This window comes from Ovis aries, chromosome 23 (assembly GCF_016772045.2).
Source record: "Ovis aries strain OAR_USU_Benz2616 breed Rambouillet chromosome 23, ARS-UI_Ramb_v3.0, whole genome shotgun sequence".
Taxonomy (NCBI): domain Eukaryota; kingdom Metazoa; phylum Chordata; class Mammalia; order Artiodactyla; family Bovidae; genus Ovis; species Ovis aries.
The window spans coordinates 41,783,627-41,789,626 of NC_056076.1; the positions used below are offsets into that span (position 1 = coordinate 41,783,627).

Consider the following 6,000-nt stretch of genomic DNA (forward strand, 5'->3'; position numbering starts at 1 on the left):
AATGGCAGCCAGGAAGGGACTTTAGAAAGGGACCATAACCTTTTAAAAACCTCAACAGTTGGCAAGTCTTCAATTTCTAATGCAGGCGGATGATAAATTATTCAAATGAAATAATCTGGCTTCCACTCTCTGTGGTACAAGCATATTGATTTTCCCATTACTAAGCCACAGAGGCTTTCACTGCAAGATGCCAGTGAGACAGAGCAGCACAGTCTTTCTGCTTTGGATTTTTTATCCTCAATTTTGTTTGCTTTTCCCCAGCCTCCAAAAATGAACTGTTCTTCCAGTCACTTCAGAAAACAATGTAAAGATCCAACATCTATACTCACATTCCCCTACTGTGCTCAGGATTTCAGGTAACAAAGGACTGATTTAGACCCTCCCACTCTGTTCCCACACAAGACCATGATTCCAGTAACTAACATGTAGACCAGGGCTTTTTTAAAACTTTGATGTGCACAAGAATTACCCAGGGATCTTATTAAAATGCAGAGTCTGATTCACTTGGTAACTGACTGGATAGTGGGCCTTTCTAACAAGCTCCCAGGCGATGCCAGTGCTGCTGGTCATGGATCATTCTTTGGGTAGCAAGACACTAGATGGCCACAGGCTCAGTGACCCCTCCCCAAGGTCTAACCCGCACATCGCAGTGTCACATCTCTGCTGAGAGCCCTTCAGCTGGAAATGTCGATGGCCCACAGGCTCATGAAAAGATGCTCAGCATCGCTAATAATTAGGGAAATGCAAATCCACACCGCGATGAGCCATCACCTCCCATCTGTCAGAATAAGTATCATCAAAAAGTCCACAATAACAAATGTTGCCAAGGATGTAGGAAAAAAAAGAACCCTTGTACACTGCTGACAGGAATGTAAACTGGTGCAGCTACTGTGAAAAACTGCATGACCCTTTCTCAAAAAAGTTAAAAGTAGAACTACCGTATGACCCAGCAATTCTACTTCTGCATATCTATCCCCCCAAAACCAAAAATGCTAAATTGAAAAGATACACCCAACCCAATGTTCATAGCAGCATTATTTATAATTCCCAAGACATGGAAATATCCAAATGTCCATCAACAAATGAATAATAATATATATTATGTATATAAAATATATATTTACAAGGGAATACTACTCAGCCATTAAAAAGAACAAAAATTTTGCCATTAGCATGGATGGATTTGGAGGGCACTGTGCTAAGTGAAATAAGTCAAAGAAAAACAAGCGCTGTATGATATCACTTATATGCTGAATCTAAAAAATACAACAAACTAGTGAATAAAACAAAAAAGAAGCAGGCTCACAAATACAGAGAACAAACTAGCGGTTACTGGCAGGGGCAGGCAAAATAGGGGTAGGGGAGCAGGAAGCACAAATTATCAAGTGTAAGACAGGCTCATAGATGGATTGTACAACGCTGCAACACCGCCAACATTTTGTAAAGACTATAAATTGAAAATAACCTTTAAAATTGTATAAAAACAACAAAACTGCAATCCAAAAATAAAAACCTCTTAGTTGCTTACTAATAAAATCTATACTCTGGCCTGACGTTCAAGACACTATACACATGGATCCTACCTGCTTCTCCACTTCCTAATCTTTCTTTTCCATTGTTTTCATCTTATGACCTTCGTCTCAACCAAAGGGAACTATCTGCAGTTTCCTAGATGTTCCCTCACTCTGCCTTTATTCTGCTGCTGCTTCCACCCAGAATGTTCTTGCCCAACTCCTTCCAAGTCCAGCTCAAATGCTGCCTCCTCTATGAAGCTCCCCATGACGGAAGTCATCCTCCTTCCTCTGACACTATTTTGTACCTACCTCTCTTAGGGATAGTATTACCAGCTTTTCTTTATTTAAAGAAAAAAAAAAAAAAAGAACCATAAGGGCCAGTCCAGCCTCAACACTGGCTCCAGCTGGGGAAATGTATACAGGGCTCACCACAAGTAGTATGGGCCCAGGTGAGTGCCCCATGCATTTTTTTCTTTTGTCCATGCCCAGTGGCTTGTGGGATCTTAGTTCCCCAGCCAGGGATCAAACTTGTGCCCCCTGCAGTGGAAGCCTGGAGTCTTAACCACCAGACCACCAGGGAAGTCCTGGATATCCTGTACAATGACTTGCGGGGACCATGTCTTTTATCTTGTCTACACAATTATCTGTTCCCTACTTCCTTAGGGTAGATTATTTGATTTATTCTTGTAGCTTATAGACACCCAGCACGATGCTCTGTATAACTGGACATATCTGTGTATTTACTGATTTTCTGGGGCATAATTTAAATCAGAAAAACACATTGATTTTACGTGTACTGTCTATGGAGTTTTACACCCAGGTAATGCCCATCTCATAGAGATGGAGAACATTCCCATCAGACCAGTCAGTCCCTACCAAAAGCCTGTCCCTAACGGTGGAACTGCACACACTCCTGCTAGCCTATTGTCTCTTCTTGACCTTCATCATAAATGGAATCACACCACACGTACTGTTCTATCCTCCATCTTTCATTCAACATGTTTCTGCGATCTGTCCATGCTGCCACTTGTTAGGAACAGCCTCATAAAGAACTCACTGATGGTGGGAATGGAACCCCTGCTTCCCTGGTCCTGAAGCAGCCTGAAACCAGCCCAGGCTCCCCCAAGTCAGTGGCACTTGGACTTACCTGCTTACCTTCTAGGCTTACCTGCTGTCAGGCTCCTTACAAACTACAGAACTCCCTTAAAGCCCTATGACTCCTTCCTGCTGGCACTTCTGCCTCCTGCATGCTGCCTTGTGCCTTCCAGCCACCTGAAGCAAGGAGATAGCTCCTGACTGCTTTTCCCACCATCTTCCCAAAACCCTGCTGCCCAGCTCCAAGGTCCTGGGCTCCCAGGGAGGGCCCCCATCTGTCAGGAGGAGACATCATCTCCACTCTTCCTTTGCTGTTTTCCTTGAGGCCTAGCTAGAAACACCTGTCCAGGGACTCTGGCCCCATGTCCTACTATGGCTCGTGTCCACTCACTGCCAGGAGGCAGGTGTAACTAGAACTGCCCAAGAGGGAGAGGCTGCTGGCTCTGTGGTGCTCTCTGGTGGCTGCATCTTAAAGGATCCTCAGGTGATCTCACCTGATGACTACAGACTGACTCCCACCTGCCCATGCACACGACGCAGGGATGGTGGCCACCCTTCCTGGCTGATACAGTCACTCCATCTGGCTCTCAATGTATGTCTGGGTGGACAAGCCCAGGTGCTGCCCCCTCCCATCACAAGGCCCACAAAGGTCTTGTTCTCACACCTGTAACAACTCTGCCATCGTCTAGGTCAGAACCACCACCTCAGGGTGAGAATGAGGCCCAGGAAAGACAAGTCCTGTATCACCACTCCAGAAAAGAAGACCTGGCCTACATCCCCAAAACTGTGACGTCTGGCTAAGATGTGACGGAAGGAGGCGGCGGCACTCAAGGAATTATCTTAACTGGGAAGAACAAGGAAAGAACTCCAGAAGGTCAACTGTGTTGCGTGGACTTTTGAAACTGTGCCAAGACGCCATCCTCATCAGTGCGGGCGCCGTTAACAGATATAGCACAGACAGTGAAGCTGAGACCAGAGACACTTACCTTTCACAGCTCTGGGGGCTGGACATCCAAGATCAAGGTCCGGCAGATCCAGTGTTCCATGAGCTCTTGTCCTCTTCTTCCCGCTGAGCCCTCACCTAGTGAAGAGCAGAGACAAGCAGCTAGTTCCCTCCTGCCTGTTCTTATAAGAGCATGAATCCAATCAGGAGGTACTTGCTCTCAACTTAATTACCCCCTCAAGGCCCCACTCCAAATACCACCTCCTTATCTCATTAGGGATTAGGTTTCAACGTGTGAATCTGGGGGCCTCAAACAGTCTGTAACATACATTAACACAAAAGGTGGACAGTGCAGTGGCATTTGGCACTTTCTGGGATGCCATATGCTGGGCATTCTTCCAGGATACCTGTAACTAATCATGCAGACTCCCTTAATCCTGCAGACCTGTGAAGTAAGGAGTATCCCTGTCTCATGGAACTAAGGCCCAGAGAGGGCGGTGGCTGTCCAGGGCAGGGGTCCCCAACCTCCAGGCCAATGACAGCACCTCCTGTCAGATCAGTGGTGGCATCAGATTACAAATAAAGAGCAACAATAATTGCAACACACTTGAAACACCCTGAATCCCCCACCCCCCACCCCTGGTCTATCTTCCACAAAATCAGCCCCTGGTGCCAAAAAAGGTTGGGGACCACTGGTCTACAGCACAGGCAGATCTCAGATTTAAACCCCATCTGCCTGCTCCAGGATGGTCTCCGGCTGCTCCGTCACCGTGCCTTCCTGTCTGGCTCCTTGAAGGTGGTATCAGTGTCTCTGATCTCATATATCCCATCAAAGTGCTTAGAGTGCTGACCACAGAGTCCTTCCATCTCATCATATACTTAGGGAAAGGGAGTCAAGAAAGAGAGGATGGCTTCCCTCTCCCCACCGCAGGCCATCAGTACTGTGGTCCCCGCCCACTGGCACTGGTCTCTGCTCTGTGACAACAGATCTGTAGGATATCAACCAGCCCCAGGCAAAAATATCTTCCATTCCAGGGCTGTTACGTACCTTGAACTCCTCCCAACAGTCCTCAGAGCTAGAGTTTTGTTAAAGTGCAAACACTTTAATAAAAGGCAAGCCATTTGGAGTCATTATCTCCTATTGACACTGCAGCCCTTTTGCTCTGTGAATGACCCAGCCCAGCCCTAAGACTGCCGAGATGGCCCCAGGACCAATTATTTCAGAAAGAAGAGAAAAATTGGGAGGATGAACTGTAATTTAGGATTCCACCCAAGAGCCCAGGGCCAAAGGAGGCCCTGGAGTGCGCTGCAGCTTCATGGATGGAGTGTGAGGGGGAGGTTGGGGAGCGCTGAAAGCAACAGAGATTTTCTTACTTCAGCATTTTGCCAGACACCTGTGTGGTGGGGCGTGAGAAGACGAGCTTGGGACCAGGCAGGGCAGGGACGGCCAGCCACAGGCTGGGGGTCCCTATGTCCCCAGAGAAACCACTCGAGCTTTCTGGATCTTCTCCCACTGACCACAGTCAGGGATTTCAACGGTTCCCTCCAAGGGTCGTGAACAGGAGCCGGTGTCTGTCCACCGTGCACGAGGACAGTCCCTTGTGACCCACGCCACCCCCGCCGGGAAGTCTGGGCACTGGGGACGGCCAGGAACCACGAGTGCCCGCCTCCCTCCGCCCCCTCCCAAACCCCAGGGGCGGACACATGTGGATGGGAGGCCCTTGTGGAGATGACTGCTATGATAGGTTTGCTGAGTCTGGCTTTTGACCGCGAACCTGCTGACGAGACGCCCTTGGGGTTCCAGGAGGCACGAGATAGTCAGCCCAGGACCTCCAGACACGGGCGGCCCTGGGAAGGCCAACTCCCCAGTGCAGAGTCCCCCTGAGGCCGACTGGACCTTTCATGAGTGGACACACGAGCTACACCACGACAATGGGAAACAGAACCCCGAACACAAGAGGTGGCGTCGGGGGCCGCGGAGGGTCCACTTAGGTCGTCACCGGCAAAGCCCCTTCACAACTCCCGGGAAATAAAATAGCACCTGGGGGATGAAATAAGAGTCTGACCTTGTTTCCCCTGTGCTGAGTCTAGTCGGCCGGCTACCCAGGCACCGCGTGCAGAGACCTCGTACCACACACCTCCGACCAGGAACCCTGGTGCAAAATGGCGGCCCCACACCTCAGCTCAGGGCCGCGTGCAGAAGCTCCGCCTCCAACACGCAGTTGACGATGGAGGGGCGGGCCATATGAGCAGAGATGCTCCGCCCCCTGTGCCGTGATCTGGCGTGGGAGCCGCAGCTGCACCTGAGCAGTAGGGGAGCACTCCCACCCCCTTGCCTGCGATTGGCTCCCTACAGAGCAGCCCCACCCACGGCCTGACCAGAGAGCGCATGATGTACACCCTCCTATTGGCAGGAGGACCCTTGTTAAGGCCAGACTGAACAGGGTG

At 49.6% G+C, this 6,000-nt stretch overlaps 1 long non-coding RNA gene across 1 annotated transcript in view; it reads right to left on the bottom strand.

Moving 5' to 3' along the window:
* LOC121817758 (uncharacterized) overlaps nucleotides 1-5,772 on the bottom strand; it is a 74,157-nt gene extending 68,385 nt beyond the window's left edge. Inside the window, exons 1-2 of the long non-coding RNA XR_006057812.2 lie at nucleotides 5,619-5,772; nucleotides 3,596-3,690 (exon numbers count right to left, since the gene is read on the bottom strand). This is a non-coding gene — a long non-coding RNA (uncharacterized LOC121817758). The remainder of the gene's footprint in view (nucleotides 1-3,595; nucleotides 3,691-5,618) is intronic.
* Between the last annotated feature and the right edge of the window lie 228 nt (nucleotides 5,773-6,000).